This window comes from Dromaius novaehollandiae, unplaced genomic scaffold (assembly GCF_036370855.1).
Source record: "Dromaius novaehollandiae isolate bDroNov1 unplaced genomic scaffold, bDroNov1.hap1 HAP1_SCAFFOLD_160, whole genome shotgun sequence".
Taxonomy (NCBI): Eukaryota; Metazoa; Chordata; class Aves; order Casuariiformes; family Dromaiidae; genus Dromaius; species Dromaius novaehollandiae.
Genome location: NW_026991383.1, coordinates 12,760 through 31,860, shown reverse-complemented (window position 1 = coordinate 31,860; position 19,101 = coordinate 12,760). Strand labels below are relative to the sequence as shown.

The 19,101-nt window shown below is 38.2% G+C and overlaps 1 long non-coding RNA gene across 1 annotated transcript; it reads right to left on the bottom strand.

The window, feature by feature from the left end:
• Positions 1-1,662: 1,662 nt before the first annotated feature.
• Positions 1,663-18,875, bottom strand: LOC135326107 (uncharacterized). The gene is made up of 3 exons (XR_010386752.1): positions 18,822-18,875; positions 17,719-18,302; positions 1,663-1,740 (listed from the first exon to the last, which is right to left on the bottom strand). It is a non-coding gene; the product is annotated as an uncharacterized LOC135326107 (long non-coding RNA).
• Between the last annotated feature and the right edge of the window lie 226 nt (positions 18,876-19,101).

The window sequence follows — 19,101 nt, the reverse complement described above, 5'->3', positions numbered from 1 at the left end:
ATTCTGCTGGCTTTAATTTGAATAAAGCCACTGTTCACTGCAATAACCAGGATAAGAACTCTCTTTAAATAAACATTTTAATAATTTCCTGAAGTAGGACTGCTTTCTATAATGAGCTTTGGATTCCTAGAAGGTTTTGACTGCCTGTTCATATTAATCCTGTTCATATTAATCCTGTTCATGGTCCAGGCTGCTAAATGGTTGAAATTTTGCTGTTCATTTTGCTTTCAGAGCTTAAAATAGACATTTGAGAAAGTTTTTACTTTCATCCAACTCCATAAATGTACATGACATCAAACTAAAGCTTTGGGAATTTGGAAGAAGTCTGATTTTTGAGTCACTTAAATAAAAGAATTATATTTGTAAAGATGCAACAGAGAATCCCAAGCAAAGAACAGGGAAAGAAAGTAGTATTTAAATTACAGTGCTGTATTTTATTTTATACAGCTTTCAGTCATCTCTCCCTGAACCACTGTTGCATCAGGACCTACAGAAGTAAGGTCAGTACTGTTTAAGTCTACTTTATATAAGAGACAAAGTAAAGCATAAATTTCATTCTACAACCACTGCCTGTCATAAACTCTATTAAAAATTACAAAGTTTATAAGTAACTTGGGGCGGGGGAGGAAGGTATTACAATTCCAAAACAGTTCTTCAAATGTCATTTATATGTCAGGACGTCAGAAAACAGAAAGGCTCATTCTGAAAAAGAACAAATACTGCAGCCTCTGCCCTGCAACCAGTCCTTTGCAAATGCATAGTAAATCCAGGATTTCCTAGACACCAGACTTACTTTGCACGCTCTCTGAGATGAAGAGGCACTAGTACTGTATCTCTGTATTCAGCCTACTCCCTGCCCAAATAAGGAGCAGCAGGAAAAAGTTGTAGAGAGACAGTAGCACCTCCAAAACAATTCATGAGGCATGCCCCCAGCATCATATTTTCCAGTCACTGGCTAGACTAAGAGAAGAAAGAGCCGAGTGAACTGTCACGGTGGCAACTACAGCCATTCCTGATTATCATTCTGTCTGGGAAGTCCCATGACCCTCCTCACAATATACTAGCTGTACCCCTATCATGCAACGCACATGAGAGAGGGCCTTTGAGAGCAAGAACTCTATAGGTAAGAACCTATAAAAAGTATGGGCTGTTTACTGGACTCTACTGCACTAGTCCATTAGACCACTTCCTAAAGTTAGTAACAATAAGCAATATTATAGAAAAGATTGCACACATTTGAGAAATACCCAAATCAGTAGGAATCTGCTTTAACTATTTAACTTATCTCCACATTTTAAAAAATAGACCCATACTGTACATATGGCCTTCCATGAAGATCAGCTACTAATTTTTAGTGAAGATAATCAGAAAGTACGAGGCACATGACATACATTTAACAAGCCCATAGGTTATTCTGTAGAAGGACACCTGTGCTCTCATCAACTACTGCGCGAATAGGTGTTGCCTGTGAGACCAAAACCACCACCAGTACAAAAGAAACAAGGGTCAGTGGACTCAGCACCCACAGCTGAAGCCATGACCCTTTTCAAGGTCTCATCATTCAGTCCAGCCAGTATGTCTTTCTAACTAAGGGCTGGATGCGTATCTTACTATTTTATGACTTAAGCCACAATCAACTTCTAAGCACACCATGCAAGTAGACAGAAATGCAGCAAGGATGGGGCATTACCTGAAAAGAATCATTGCAACCCGACATGGAGGACAGTCAAGAAGAAAAATCTGAAACATTAGGCAAAAAAAAAAGAAAGAAATTAATGATACGATCTTATTTAAACTCTATTTTGTGTATCTTTCTTCCTCAGTTCTGTATGTGACAGATCACTTCTACTAGAAGAACTGTTTTACAGCAGAGCTGGAAAAGACTCAAAATCATGAACAAATTAAAAGATCTCACATTACCTACATATACAAGGATTTAAGCAGTATGAGCAGCATCTAGGATTCAGCTTCTGCCAGTTCCTAAGAAGCAAATCAAGTTCTAGTCCATTTGAAATTCTCTCATTATTAAATATATATATACTTATATATAGATCTCTCTCTCTCTCTCTCTCCCTCTCTCAGGGCTTTTGTAAAGCAGATTACTGTATTACCAATCATTTCACTATTGTAGCCTCTATAGCCTTACTTTGGGAAGTGCTAAGAGGCTTTTATAGACAACCATCTTACATTAGATCTTCAAGACTGGGTCCGGCACTGCTGAAGCAAAGGAGAGTATTGTCATCATAAATGCTTAGTATTCAGCACAGCAGGGACCTTACCATGACCAGAGGATATCTCAGTATCCGTTCTATAGATAACCTTAGCAGTCATCTTTAAATACATTTGTTGCCTTATTTCCATAGAGTATTTTTGAAGTACTGTTTAAATTTCACCAGTAATTAGCTATCTATTTCCTAAAACAAAAAGTAGCCTAATGCAATTTGAGCAGTATATATTTGTTTCTCTTCGCAGGCCAAACTCCTACCATAAATACGACCTGGTTTAAATCCTTATGTAATAAAATATTGTTGATTAGCAACAATCTCCCATCTAACTTTCACAGCAACTTAAAACACTTCATATCAGCAAGTTTTACTCTGGATAAAAAGAAAAAACTGTGCAAGTGTTCAGTGTTAACCCCCTACCCCCCCTTTTTTTTAAAAAAATATTGTCCACTATGGGGGGTTGGGGGGGGCAGAAGAATTCCTTCCTAGTTTGGTCTGCTCTCTGAGAGAAAGTATTTCAGTAAAAAATGGATCGTGCTTTTTTCTGTTGTTTCTAAAATAAGTGCACAATAGATTATTTCACTGCCAAGCTACTAGTCAACTCATTAAATCACTCCAAGTGAGAATATTTGAAGAACATGTCCACTTTGGGGACAAGTTGGATAAACTGAACAAACCTATTTCTTTGAAGTGCTACAGGGCCTACCTGGCCAGGTAACTGATGGATGTTCAAATTAATTACTAGCAGGCAATGTACTTGCTATAGCAACAATCGAAAGGTTGAAGGCTGCATCATTCTATTCAGCCCTTGTGCCTGAAAGGGCCTGTTATTACCATATGAATAGATGCGCACATTTCAAATATTTTATTTCCAGTGCAGGTTCCTAATATACAGCCATTTATTTCTCTAATCAAATTACTTGTATGTTTTAATTCAAGTCCGTCAGTCTCAATAACAGTTTAGAATGTACACATACACTCACAGGAAAAAAAATCTTTTTCCTTAGTCATACAGAACTCTAATAGAGGCACAGCAAGAAAAAGGCATCAATTAATTTAAAGAACCTCAAGACATTTGCTTAGTGAATGCTCCTAAAAGCCAATCAGAGTTTCTTTCAAGTCTTGTATTTAAAAAGCAAGCCATTTCTACTCATCAAGGAAGGTTAAAGAGTAAGTGAACACAATGGATGCATGATGACAATCTGCTAGTGGATGCTTTCTTTGCTAAGGAAAAAACAAAAAACCCACAAAATCTTATGTGAGGTCTGTGTATCACCTTACACATTAAGGCCCATATGGCTTCTGGGAAAAGTGTCCAACACTTGCTAATTACATTTCATCATTCTGTCATTTGATATTTTTGCAACAGACTCTGTCTACTAACTCAATTAAAGTTTCATCAACTGTGGACTATATCCCTTCTGTTGTGGACCATAAAATTTTCCCTTCTGTGGTCTCTTATAATACCTGTTTTTTCCCATGCTATTTGTATATATTCAAAGTATATATTCAAAAAGTCCAACTTTTTAAACATTCCATGATATATGTTAACAGAAGGAGAGACGGCATTTAGAGTCCCACTAGTTCATTTGAACCTTTAAATTCAGGTATCTTATGATTTCCTTACATTCATTTGAAGTACTGTTCATACTTAAATGAAGAAAATTCTATTCCTCCAGTACAGATTTCATTTTTTTCTTTTTATTTCCTACATCTTAAAAAAAAACAAAAACAAACTGAAATGCTTTTCTCTGTGTACACAGAGAAATGTGTCTTAATCACACCAGTCATTCACTTTTCTGACACACTGCAGAGCGTTCCAACTACTGAACGGCAGAGGAAAAACTAGGGTACAACTCTATGTAGCAGCTGAATCTTAATGTACCTGCTGAATCTCACCATTGAGGTGAAACAGTAGCAAGTATTAAAAAAGTATGGTCATAATAGTTACAAAGATTGAGATGAACTCATCAACCTAATCCAAAATACTTTACTGCCTCAGAGACAGGCAAAGAAGAGAACAGGATTCACAGCTGCTCATTTTCAGGTCAGCTCTACAGCAACAAACACAGTTTCCGGATTTGTGATGGCAAAAGAAATATTAAATATTTTTGAGCATGCAAGTCCCTCTGTTATGAGGGATCTTTCAGAAAAATGTGTTTGTCTTTCATTTTTGGGAAGGATAGCAGGGAATTTAACTGGCATGTTTATGTTAAAACTTTAAGATAGTGAAACAGATCTTCAAATGTTTCAGCTTTAGCAATTTAATATCAAGCACTTTCTCTCTAAATACCTACTTTCCATGATAAATAAACCTCACAACCTCTTAAAAGGAATGTTTTACAGACCCTTTGTAGCAGATTTACAGAGGATTATTTCACAGAGTAGATTTAAATGTTAGAGAGCACCATCATTCAGCTCACATAGTAATTAGCAGCCTGAAAATACCTAGTTCACAGCAGACACGCTCATAAGCTCTAACGTACTGAGTGTTCACATACTCATTCCATAATAATATTACATTTCACTGTCATACTGGAAACGCAGTCCTTAGCCTTGAGTTCGGAAACAGCTAAGTCTTATAAACTGAACAATATCATATAAAGTTAGTGACATGGCTGTGAAGAGTACCCAGCTTCTGTGTTCCTGGTAAAACTCTGAAGGTTTTACTTGCTCAGACTAGCAGAGATAATAGCCCCCATCCTAGCTGGCACGTTGCAGACACGAGACAACATATATTTTAAAGTACACTGAAGGAGGCTCTTCCACACACGTTTTTATCTGATCATCATTGCGTACATTCAAGGCAGAACAGCTAAACTTTCAATTTAGAAAAAAGCTAAGAAACAACCGCAATATCCCTCCTCATTTTACCCATTATATTTTCACGTGTTACAAAGGAAAAGAAGGACAAAAGAATTAACTGGAAGCCCAAAATGTACAAAGTAACATTTGAGAGAGGAAAAATAAGCTATAAAATATTCATTGTCTGACCTGCTGAATTCTGGGCACAGTTTTGGTCATTCCCTTCCCTCTCACTTTTACACACACACCACCCACCCAAAAGACAGCAGATTTGGGAAAGGGTTACAGAAGTCAACAAGAATGATCAAAATGTATTGAATAGCTTCCATACATGGATCAATTTAACACATCAAGCATCTTCGACCTGAAAAAGATTTTGGGCTGAGGGGAGCGAGAGAAAGAGAGGATACAAAATCATGGGTGGTCTTAGGACTTGTTATCTGTGCGTTTCCTTACGTGGGCACAGCACTGTGAGTCAGGATGCTTGAGAGACAGAAAGCAGCATTTCAATCTTTCACCAGCACAGGACCAGGAGATTCTGAGATTCTTTTCAAGTAATAAACTACAAAGAAATTCAAAACACTGGTAAATCTGCAAACAGAACTTCACTTCAAGCCTGAGGACCCAGAAGAAAACAGAAGTCAGAAAGTCAGTCAAATTCCTAGTTGCTCTGCAAGACCATAAGTACCGTCCATCCCCATGGGAAATATTTCTGGCACGAAGAACTGCATGAGCAGCACTCCCTCTGCACAAGCCCAAATACAAAGGTCACACCAGAACACATGATGGGTCACCAGGGCTGTTAGAAGTTGGAGACTGTAAGGGAGAGGATTGCACTGCTTAGCTATTCGTCTACTGAGAGGAGACCTGAAAGAGACTAAACTCATGGTTGCATTGAACCAACCCAGGACTGGGTTGAGAATCAGCCTGTTCCATAATGCATTTCTTGAACCATGCACTGAGAAAGAAGAGAAAGCTCCAAGTGATATCTGCAGCTCTGGGACAGACTGCAAAGAAGGAAAAGGATATTTCCCCCCCTGCATTAATATGCTTAAAAATTGTATAGAGTGAACATGTATGTGATCCAATCATTCAGTATTTGATGGAGTTTCCAAGAAATATCATGTCTGAGTTCCTTAAACAGCAGCGATCATTATTTTCTTAAATCTAATTTATTAGTCATCTGCATTACTGTGGTAGGTAGTAGAGCCTGTATGTAAAAGGACTATTCTGAAGACCTTATCAAGGTAATATTGCATGAATTTATCGAGGAGAACTTCTGTAGTGACAGACAGGATCATGTGAGAGACTACAGAGCTGCACAGGGATCAAAAGATAGAAACATTATGACCTAGAGCAAAATGTTTCTTCCTTTGGACTTAGACGCACTGTTCTCTCTAAGAAGTGAGCACAGCAAAGTCTATTAGGATTCACACCACTGTTAAGTGAGGTCAATGGAACATTTCTCTCCCTTGTGTATCAGTCCTCTCCTCCCATGCAAAAAACACAGAGAGAGAAAAGGCAGTCTTCACTATTCCTATGGTAATGTATGCCAACTCTTCATTTGTCAGCTAGTCCAAAAGGAATATTCTGCAAAGTATGCCTTCCCTACCTTTAATTTCCTGGCAGGATCGAGAAGATAGCAATACGTAGATATCACAAAGTATTACATTTGCCCTCCACAAATTCCTGTTAAGCTCCTTCCCTTTTAATCACCGGAAGCAAGCATAACCACTCAGAGGGAATAAGGAACTGGGGAAAACAGGTAATTCTTTTTTTTTTTTTTTTATAAATGCATTTTTAGAAGTCAGAATTTACAAAAAAATTACTCCTTGACATTGCAGTAATGTCTCTAGGTAAAAGTCAAAAATAACATGCATGGAAAAAAGGCTAGATATCCACTGAAATAAAGTGGTATTTTGCAGCAAGTTTGGGGGCTTTTATTGATTATATCAGTTTTCCTAATGGCAAAAATATTAAAATGCACCCACATCTCCAAAGTGTGAACAAATTTAATGTTGGAACAAACACCTAAAATTCACAAAAGACTGCAACTTTATGAAACCACAATGAACTATGTTAACATTAACCTGACAGCTCACTTAAGACAAATTAATTTTCTAATCTGCATGCACTATGGTAACCCCTAATAGTATTTTCACTTCTTGCACTTTAAAGCATTACTTACGCTGCAATTACCAGATCAGTTTTGAGATATTCGAGGTTTCCATTATTTGATTTTTCCAGTTCATATGGAAATAATTTTATTTAAACAGTCTTTCACAATTTGCAAATCTAGACTTCAGCAATGTGCATGTGCACCAGTATGAGTTGGAAAGAGGTAAAGAACACAGTCAGACACATGGAGTTTTCCATTTTCCATTTAACTGTATTGCTAGATTGGACATGGTAAGAAAGGAAAGGGATTGGGTGAGGGGGAGGGTTGTTTGTTTTTTTAATCCAGCAGTGCCTCTTAAGTACATTTGCTATCAATCACTTTTGGTGGAGGGGGGAAAAAAAAAAGTCCCTGATGCAAGCAGATTTTCCTAAATGGCATTATTACAAATCCAACATGCTCAGATGTTGAGAGAAACTCAAACTTCAAGATGTAAATGTCCTGATATGTTACCAGGCTACTACCTATAGTAGCTAAAATTTACTACGTTAGGAAGATTGCTAGCATTTTCCCCATCTTGCCATTATAAGGCATGACTAGCCTACAATTGAGATCCTAAAAACAGCTGATTAAATCTCTAAAATGAAAGGCTATGATACATGCTGGAGTCAAGTCTAGAAGAATTCTCAGATACTGATGAGAAGGTATATATTTGTTTTACAAGCTCCAAAAGGTTTATGAGAACACTGCCATTTCAAAAATCATTTCTCATGTCAGCCACAAATTTTCCCATTTGTCTGTTTGTCTAATGGTTCCTCGCTTCTTTGACATTTGATAAAGCCACATTCCACCACTAGTTTGACTAATCAGCATTTCAGAAAGCAAGACTACTAAAAATCCCAAGAGCTGTTCTCAAAAGGGAAGCACAATCTTTCATTTGAAAAGGATGCAACTAAAGAGTATAATAGCAATAATGTATCTGAACTGAAGTAAAATATCTTTTCAAATATCTAGGCCTGGATACCTTCCAATTTATTTAATGTTACTGTGCCACTCCATGTGCACTATGAGTAAGGAGAGCTGGGGTTTTTTCTATTACTTGGCTGCCTCTCCAGTTTTGGATTCCAAAATATTCCAACACTCTTCAAAATATTACACCTAAAGCTCCCTTTAGAAGTATTTTAATGACATTATTTTTGAGTTGGTGAATTGAGGGAGAGAGTATAGTCAAAACTTGTCATGAAACACTTGTCTTCTACTAATCTTTGTCCTACTGAGAGACAGATATGCAGAAAGATGATTTTGCTTGATCAGAAATAAACTAACGGCAAAAGAAGATGATCAAAAAGGCAGAAGGGGAAGGAAAGAACAAGTCACGCAACTAACTATTCCAGATTAAGCTTCAGACAAAGTAGCACCCATCACATAGATAGGAATGTTTACAGAAGTCCAAGGAAAGTTGTTTCTGGCAAAAGTTGCCTGAGCATGCTACAGGTAAAACTCTCATGTCTCATAAATGCAGCACAGAAGATTTCATTTACCTTTAATAACAGCAGCTTGCCTGTCTCTGTGAGCCATCTGTTTGATTTAGTGCCTGGTTGCAGCCGCAGCAGACTGGAAATGTATCTTTCTTTTCAAACACTCCAGTCATGCTCAATTAACCAGGTCATAAATTGATTGTTTTAATACACTATTTTGAAATGAAGAGGTTAGCTTTTAATTGCTACTTGCAACATTCAGAGCAATATGAAAAATCCATGACCAAATTCTGGAATGAATTAAAGAAAAAGAGAAAAAAGGGGGGAGGGGAGGAGGAGGGTAACCCTCTGCTCAATCTCTACCTAAATAAAAGCCTTTACTCTTTCTTAGGTGTATCAAAGTACCCTCTAGAGCAAAAGAGATTAAAAGGTATGTTTAAAAGGTTACAGTACATTGGCTTTCACTGTAAACGTGAAAAATATCCATTTCCCCCCTACAATGATAAAACATAAGGCAAGGAACATTCAAGCAGCTGGATAATTTAAAAGGTGAAGAAGATTTTGTTAAGTCTAGAATTCATTTTTAAAATAAGTTCAAAACAATCAACCTATTATTTCTTATCAGAAAGTAATATGCTTTAATAACTCCACCATAAACCTCGATACCGAATCAAGGCTGTAAATTAGATGTTGATCATTTTTATTAATTATCAATTCAGCACAAAGCAGCCATATCATTTAGAAGCCATCTGTGTGCCTACTAAAAAGCAACTCTTTAAAACTCATAAATACAGTTTGACAAATCAGGAGATAAGGTTAAGATCTTTTAGAATGCCAAATCTGAAAAGAGAACGGACACTAAGAGATTGTTACATTCTCCTTGCTATACAGCAACAATTAAAACGTACTTAACCTCTCAGCATAAGAAGCACAGTTGCCTTTCTGCAGCTGTCAGATGGATTCAGGGATTAATTAATTTGTCCTGTGGAACTGTTAATCTATTGTTAAGAGTACTCACAATTCAAAGCAACATTGCTGGCAAAGCATTACATAACACTACAGTAAAAAGTGGTTCCTGTGTTACACAAAACAGACTCTGGGAACATCTGAAGCTGCCTGCCCCTCCTTCCAACCTCCCAGTTTCAACCTGGGGATGAGAGAGGTGTAGCAAGCTGAACAATTTCCATCTTCTACTCTAAAGACTAAGTAATGTCTTGTAAATATATATATATTCATTGGGACATTCTAGGTTAGTCTCCCCTTACATAGGCTTAGCTTGTTTATCAGAAGAACCTGTACTCCGTTTCTTCCATTATATAGTCCTAGGTGAAAGATTTTCTAGACTTCTCGTATTTTAGGATTAATTATTAACATAGGACTCAGGTCTTCCTATGTGTATCACAGCAGCATTAGTAATGACATCTTAGGTATAGTTCAGAGGGAAAAAAAGTGCACTGAGGCTATTTTTCTTCCTTTTCCTCTAATCACCATCTGCACTAGGCCTTCACTAGTAGTGGGTTACTTCCTTCCCCACTCCTAGCTTAATGCTGTTAGCAAAAGGTGACAATAAGAAACTAATCTGGGGGAGAAGAAAAAAAATGCTGACTAGAAAAATAATATTCAAGTCTCCAACTTCCTAATAAAATACTACAGGTTTAACTTGCATTTACATCTGTCAATGATTCCGTGAAAGCTCACATGTTCCCAATAAGATTTTCATATGCATATTCATATCTATTCACTTTTGTTACATATGCAAAGCATGAAGTTTCATATCACAGCTTCCTACAGAAGCAAAACCATTTTAGCATATTCTTGCTCTACTCTGCCTCAAGTCACTAATACCTTTTTATTGTCACAGTTCACCAATCCCTCAGTTGTGCTGATGAAACAGTTTAAGGACCATATACATTTATTCCTTCAGTAGACAAAAAAAGCACATTCTGAAAAAAACCTTGTTTATATACCATTTCCTAAGATATGCAGCTCTTTCATATTTGACATGTTACAAGGATAAATTTACTAATATTCCCTCCAAAAAACTAAACTGCTTTTCAGGGAATCTGCCACAGCAACAAAGCATGAAGACATTAAGGAAACAATGTTAAAAGATCAGGGAAGCTGAAAAAAATAAAATGCTAAAATGAAGACAATTGTAGAATTAAAAGACCTTAATTCATCGAGGCGTTAAAACTCAAGTCTTCAGTAACTTGATCATATAATCTGCCTCTCTCCTCCTTTATTTCCCCCTGCCCCCAATAATGGACACTTCAGTTTCAACCTTTCTGTTCCTCTGTTCTAAAAGCAAAATAATGTCGCCTAATATCACAAAAAAGTAAATTATTGATATTTTAGGGGGGAAAAAAAATCATACATTGTTACAAACATTAAAATTAACTTTCTTGTGGGCTATTCTGTAGATTAAAACCTGAATGGTATACTGAATGTTTCTAGCTTTTCTTTCCTGGCCAATACAGGGGGATGATTGCATCTTCAGCCTCAATAGAAGTTTTGGCAAAGATATGCAGATAGTGGACAATGATTTGGGAAGATGAAGGTTATTTGGGAGTTTATTCGTAGTTTTATTGAAGACTCTGCATAATCTTATATTTTCCTTGTTTTATTGGGCTACCTCTTCTAGACTTTGTTTTACAAAAAGTTCTTTGACTTTATTCAATTTCATTTAGACTCTTTTTTTCCCTCCTAAAAATAGGATTTTATGTTCATCGCCTGTACAGATACAAGCATTCTGCCTTTACTACCTTTTGATCCTGTTGGCCAATGGCAACCAAATTTGATAGACTGCAAGATCAACTTTCAGATAATTAACTTCCCATAGCTTTTGTCCAAACTGATGTCCAGGCAGGGCAGAGACACCTTGTAAGTGCCTCCCAAAGCCTAAAATAATAATAATAAAAAAAGGTCAAAATGGCATTGCACATGAAAAAGGTTTCCATTAAAGAGTGCCATCAAACACAAAATATAGATATGAAAGAAACCAGTCTACACTGTTTTTTGGAGTTTACAGAGCTAATTTAAAAGATGAAATAAAAACAGCTGATGTTATTCTAGTAGGATTTGAAAAGTAAGTTTCAAAATAGTACCTTTTGAGTATGTCAGGATAATTATGATAATAAAACGAGTCTTAAGCACACTGATTTTTTTTCTTGAGCACAACTTAGAAGATGACTGTATAAAATTATTTTTAATTTTTTACCCAGAGAGCAACTATCTTAGATCATAGGATTTCAATTAATTCTCAGGAAAAGTACAGTCACCGACATTCACAATTACCATACGTATAAGGGATCAGTCCAAACTGAATTAAGTTCTGTTATGAAGGAAGAATTATGCAAACAACTATAAACTTAGCTTGATACATGACTTATCTTCTACCTCATAGCTGCTACAATACCGTATGGAAAAGGCTTTTTTTTCCTAGATTTGTTCTCTAAAAATTTTTAGTCTTTTAATGGTCATGTACATCATACCTTAAAACACATACCATCCATACTTGCCTTTGCAGTTTGTCCACAAAGCTGAGTTTCAACTACTCTCAGTCCTTTCACAATACTGCATCTATCTATACCTTCTGTAATTTCTTCAGGTGGACAAAGTACTGAAGAACAGAAATGTTTTTCTCCCAGTTTTCTGAGCACTCGCTGCAGAGCCCTATATCCGAGTAAAATACGAGTCACCTGCAGTCCCACCAACGTTTTCTAGTCAAAAATCCATAATTTGTTTTCCATATTGGCAAAGAGAATTATATTTTGGAGATAATCACTAACCACTACATCTTCAGTGATTGGCTTATTACATTTATTTCCCTGGACTTCAGAGTTATAGGTTAGTCCTTCTTTTGCATAAAAACGCTTTATTAATGAGCTCAATCAAGAATACTCCTGCTTTATATATAACATCAGAAGCTGATAGAATTAAGAGGGTTTAGCTGAGAGAATTAAGAGAATTTAAGTTTTTGGCTTGATAGAGAAGCTAGAATGCAATAAGTTTCTATTTTTCCAAGCTGCAGGATTACCCAGAGATTACCCTGTGATTACCCAGAGATTCGTACTGTTCTTCTCAGTCTCACTAATAAGGTATTTGGAGATGATTTTTGATTATGTTAAAAAATTAACACCATGTACCATACTAAGTACTTCTGGAGCAAGAGGCAATCTTTAAAAACATCAGGATGATACATATGTAATAGTTGTTTTTATTATAGAACATCATGTTAGCCAAAGAAACCGGAACAGTGACATAATCCAAAAAAACCCCAAGGCATATAGCACCATATTCCTGGTAATTTAAGTTGGCATTTCACTAACTACCAAAGTATTAAAGTATAAACAACTAAATTCACTTGGCACTAATTACTTGTCAATCTGAATAAATACAAACCCTTACCACATGACATGACATGACACAACATACCTGTGCCCCTTGAACTACTGCCATCCTTCTAGCAGTGAAATACACCCTTTGGCAAGAAATAAGCCTTGCCGCCAAGAAATACTGGTGCTCTCGGTGCTTCAGTTGTTCTCTATCTGCCCTTTTTCACCACACACTATGATGATTTTCCTTTCCAGGAATCAGCTTTAAGAGGAAGTATTGCAAGTTAATTTGCAGTTAGAGAAAGAAAGACTTGTTTTATGCTGAAGACAAGCAGCATGCTTCATCATCTGATGTTTATGAGCTGCGATTATGCACATCTTCCACTTAAGTTTAAATGAAGGATTTCATGTCTACCAGATAATATTTCAGACCACTGAAAGGATTGTTGACCTTGCTACAACAGGCTCACACAGCTGCTAAATGTACTGATTTGGGAATAAGCTGTAAGGTATACTATGCTCCATATATATGCTCATATATATCTCCTTACATTTTGGAGAGCTTACATTGTCATAGGAAATTTTGCCTTCACTCCTCTATATCTTCCCCAAGAATCATAATACATGCAGCAGTGAATGAAACTCTGTAAAAAATAGCTTTGCTTTAGAATACTGCTGCCCTTTAAAAATTGCATAACTCATTAAACTTTTACATGCAGGCTATTGCTCACATTACCCAATACAGTTGTTGCCATTATTTAGTGTCATTTCTATAAATATTTACTGAATTTATGTAATCAAACGTTCTTCATACCCACTATCAAACAACAGGCTACAAATGACCCTAGATTTTTAATTCAAGGTTTTGAAGAGAGAGAATATAAAAAACACACACACTGGACTCTTCCAAATATTAAAAGATATTTAGGAGCAGTGTATGAAAATTAAATTTACAATCACACCTAAAAATCACATTTGACCACCTAATCAGATTTTTTCCAATGTTTAAAAAATTGGGGGGGGGGGGGAGGGGAGGAAGGGGGAGGGGGAGGGAGAGAGAGAGAATTAATGAATTATACGCTGGGACAGATTCCCAAATGATGCAGACTCAGTCAAGCTATATTTATTACGTACGTTCTAAAAACAGCCCATTGTTTCTAAAAAACACAGTAGCCTCTTACAGAGGACAGGAAGGCTCCAGGTCTCTAAAGAAGCTAAAACTGGAAATAGTGAACATAGGATTTATTATTTATCAAATTACAGATGTACTTAGCAGTGATTTTAATTATACAAAGTTCAGCTCTAAGATCAAGATCACTGCGTGAAACTCAACTCCCCTATATTTTAGACATTTCTTCCCCTTGTCTTCCCCCCCACCACTTTCCCTTTAATTTAGTTCCCTTTGCCTAAAAAGATCATTGTTTGATAGAACCATCCAGCAATGTGTGACTATTTCCTAAAAAGCATTTTCTTAAGGACATAAATTTTGCATTTAGGACAGTCTATTCCAGCCAAAGGTATGTTCTATACATATGGTAAATCTTTTCCTGCTATACAAGGAAAAACAGGATTGCAATACACTACTGGTCTTAAAATGTGTCCCCTTTAGCATACCCTTTCATGCCAGGTTTACAGCAGTATCATTGGTCCAATCACATACTCAGTCTTAATAACTGTTTTTCTCTTTTTTTTTTTCTTTAAGAGGTATTCAAATCATCTTCAGTAAGAGCACTCCACGTAGAGAAAGAACTTAAAAAAAAAAAAAAAAAAGTCAAGCTATAACAGAATTCTTACTTTCTATAGAGGCCATTTCTCCTGCTACACCACACCAACTAAATAACTGCACTGCACAAATACACCTCCATCCCCGTGGGATAGCTGTCAAAGATACTACAAAAATTCCCATTCTACCTTTATCCAAAAAAAAAAAAAAAAAAAAGCAGCTTATCAAGAAACAAATAGTTTCGGTTCCCCCCACCCTTTTTTAAATGATGCTGCACTTACATCACAGGTGAAAAAACAACATTGTCATTCTTCCTCCAAAAGTTAAGCAAGAAACCTAAACTAAGTCCAGGTGTGGAAATAAACTGTATTATTTCTAGATGATTCAACTAGCTGACAGGATGGCAACAAGCTCTCTGAATCTGATTAACCAAGAGAACTGTTTTGGTAGTTTAAACGAGTATGTTCGTTTGACCAACACTTTAGCCTTCTGATGACACATCTAAACTAGTTCTTCCTGCTTATGAAGGAGATTTGATTTGAACACTGGTTGGCGTAAGTGATATGCAGAAATTAGACACCTGAACAAAACACATTTATTTGCACAACTCAGTAACCATTATATTATGCAGTTTTGTCTACTCAAATACACCGCAAGGTTTAAGTCTCATTTTATTTTGTTAGTTCATTTCACTTTTAGGTCATTCAAAAGCAGGACTTTTGCTTTTATGCAGACAAAACTGGAGGGCAGTTTTCAGTTCCAAATATTTCTGGCTTACAGCCCAGAGCCTTTGTTGCTCTGAGATGAAATAGTCTCAGCTTAGAAAAGGAAAATAGAAATCGAGTGCAAGAAGAGACCTTTACCAACAGCTACTGTTGGCTTCCCTTTCAGTGACCTCAAATGTTGCAGCACGTTTCATCTCTTCACCTCCTACCACTGTTCATCCTATTGTTTAGGCCCAGCAGCAGGATTATGTACAAACAATTGTAAGAACAGAAGAAAATGGTAACATTGTATTTTCATATATCTCATTGCCAACCTGCTGCCTTGAGCAAACTCAGAGCAGAAGAACAAAACTCACAAGATTCCAACCGTATATATTTTTTCTTGCTGATGGAAGACATCAGTCTTGTTATCTAACTTGTTTTCTCTGTTGAACGCTGTTGTTTTGCAACTGTTTTCATCCTCGACATTAAACATGGGCCTGCCTATACCTAAGGCAGCTGTTTAAAGATGAAGAGGCGTAACTTCTGCATTTTGCTGACATACCATCTTCTGAATTTCACAGAATAAACTGCTGTATAATAACTAATTTCCAATTAGTTATTAGCATAGATTTAAACATGCTCCACAACTGGTTTGCAACTGTGGTCTGAAAGAGATTATTTAAAAAGAGTTGCCCATGCCTCGCTACAAAAGGTAAATCTCTGTCTTCCCGGAGGAGACCATTAATAAATGAGCTAAATAATAGTAGCTCCCTGATTTATGCATAAATACCAGCTTTTTCTGAACACCTATAATAAATATCACATTACTATTGTAACATAATATCATAATACCATATCAGGGGAACTAAACTTATCTGTCATAACAGTAATCTAACCTTACCTTCTAATCCAGAGAATTAATCGGAAAATCTTCCAGTAAATATTAAGAGTTAAAATAATATGGCCACATTCCATTTCTTTTCATTTCTCAAATATTTCTACAGCTCTTGCCTAACTTATGTTTTCCATTTCATTACCAATATTGACTAATTGATTGCACAGCTATTGTTACTACTTTATGGGCAGCAAGCGTCCTATAGTCCTATGAGCTAACGTTGCATCACTGCTAAGCAATTTACATACCCTACTAATTAAGTTCTGGAACAGCAAGTTAATTGCTATAAATGTCTTGCATATTTCTGTAAAGAGCTTGGTTTTCCCCTCTTAAATGGATACCCATCTCCCTTAGACCTCTGGTACTACAAGAAAACAATGTTACCATTCCTTTTTCAGAAAATGCTCTCCAGGAGTGAAAGTAAGAACTGGCTTGATCTGATACAGCCTAGATCAGTTGCCCCTGATCCTTTGCCTTCTGCAAAGGGAGACTGAGAGTAAGAACTACATTGGTTTGATTTTTATTTGTTATTGCTATTAGACAGATATTTTTATCATGGCAGCTTTTATGAAAGTCTTTTTGACATTCTTTTATTAATTCTTGAGCTTAAATTTTGTAAATTGTCCAGTGTTGAGGCTAGAGCATTAGAGAAATTAAACAAAATTATAAAGGAGTTTGGGAGATGTCAAAAATAATTACATTCTCAGTGAAGGTGACTTCTAGGTACATGTACAGGACCATTGGAAAATAGAGCTCATAAGGTTTAGATATCACAGTTCAATAATTGTTTATGAACATTTCCAGTATTCCAACTGCTACACAAACTCTATATTAAAGTGCATCTGCAAGCTAGACACAAGTCATTAAGTTACACAGTGTACCCACAGGTATTCAGCCAGACCACTTATTTCATCCCACAGATAAATGTGACAGAGGTAAGACTGGCCTCCTTACCATTCAGCTTTTAAAATTAGAAAGCCAGTATCAAAATTTTCTGCACGAGGAGTAATTCATTTCTTCAACAACTTCACAAAACACATTCACATCCCTGAAAAAAAACTTACCTGAAAACGTTACCAGTGAACTACATCAGCCTGTTAGCAACAGCCTTGCTTTCATTAAATTTGGTGCAAATTTTACCACTACTGTCACTGGAAACAGCATTTTCTATTCTTGAAGCAATGATCAGGTAAAGGTAACTAATCTTTTGCCTTTCCAAGCAGGAAGTTTGACATTAGTATTTTCATTTGACGTTTGCTTCTTCATCGATTTCAGTTTGGCCAATTAAAAACTAAATCATTATTAAAAATTTATATCAATTCTTGACATTTGTACCCTTGTTATGCACTTTTGGTCCACAACTGACTATATAAAAATACTGCCTTGCAAGTATAAAGCTAAAGCAAACTTCCTGGTAACCACACATGGGCCTTACCTCCATCATAGTGACCACATGACATGGACTCAGTAGGTAAATGACAGTCTTGGTAGCAAACTTGAACCCCACCTCCAGCCCAAAGATGAGACAGAGAGCCACCAGTAGCAGATTTTTGCCCAAGCTCTCCTGCTTAGCCTGGGGCTGCTGTAGCAGATGACCCTCCAGCTCCCTGCAGTGCAGCTGCCTCAGCTTCCACAGGGACAGAAGGATCTCCACAAAACCCACACTGAGGAAGACCAAGCTCTCCAGCAGACGCTGCTGCCCGGAGAGAAAGGCAGCGCATTCTGGCCCTCCATTGCCAGCAAAGCTGGGCTCCACCCCCCCGTACAGCCAGTCCAGGAGATTATGGAGGCTGTAACGGGACATGGTGGGATAGTGCCTCTTCTCCTCCCCGTCACTGTCCAGGAACAGGTAGGAGCAAGATGGAATCAAAGCCAAAATGCTGTCGGGCTGACGAAACATGAAATGCAAGGACGTCCCCTCTGTTCCCTCCCGAGCTTCAGGAGAAGCCAGCAGCCCACAACAAGGCTACACTGGGGGGTTTGCCTCTTGACGCCAGGACGGTAACTGCAAGCAACAGCCTGCAAGGGGAGAGGAGTTACAGATGAACGGGGTCACTGCACGGCGGTGCCAGCCGCTCGCCCCGAGACCCGTTACCCTCCCAGCCCCGTTAACACCCTTCACTCTCCTCCGCCTGAGCGTTACAGGACTGCCTTTCTCCTCGGCCGGCACTCCCACGTGCCCCGCCCCGCGGCCGCCTCTCTCCCCTTACCCGGCCCCCACGCCGTCCTGCGCCGGGCTCCTCGGCTCGCTGCCCTCGGCCTCGGCCTCCCCCGCCTGCGCGCCCTGCTCCCCCTGCCCCTCGGGGCCGTGCGACAGCCCTGCGCGTCCAGCCGCCGCTGCCCGGGCACCCGACGGCCGCTGATTGGACGCCGGACGGCCGCTGATTGGACGCCGGACGGCCGCTGATTGGACGCCGGACGGCCGCCGAGCGGCCCCTCGCCCAACGGCCCCCCTCGCCCAACGGCCCCTCGTCCGCGCGCCCAACGGCCCTTCGCCCGCGCGCCGCGATCGGCGCCCTCAGAGCAGCGGCCCGGGACCTCAGGCAGCGGGAGCGGATCTCGGCTCCGTGAGGGAGCGCGGCTCAGAGGCGGGCCCGGCGCCCCCAGCCATGGGGGGGCAGAACTCCCACTAATACCTGTCATAGTTCAGCGCATGTTCTAGGGGATAACACATCCTATCTGTTATAGAAAAGACCTTCCTAATACGGATGAGTAAACTGCAGTAAGCAGAAATTACAGTTATTTCAAATAACAAAGGTTTGTAAAAAATACATACAACAGAATTCCAATAGCTAAATTGAGTTAAGATGTAACAAAT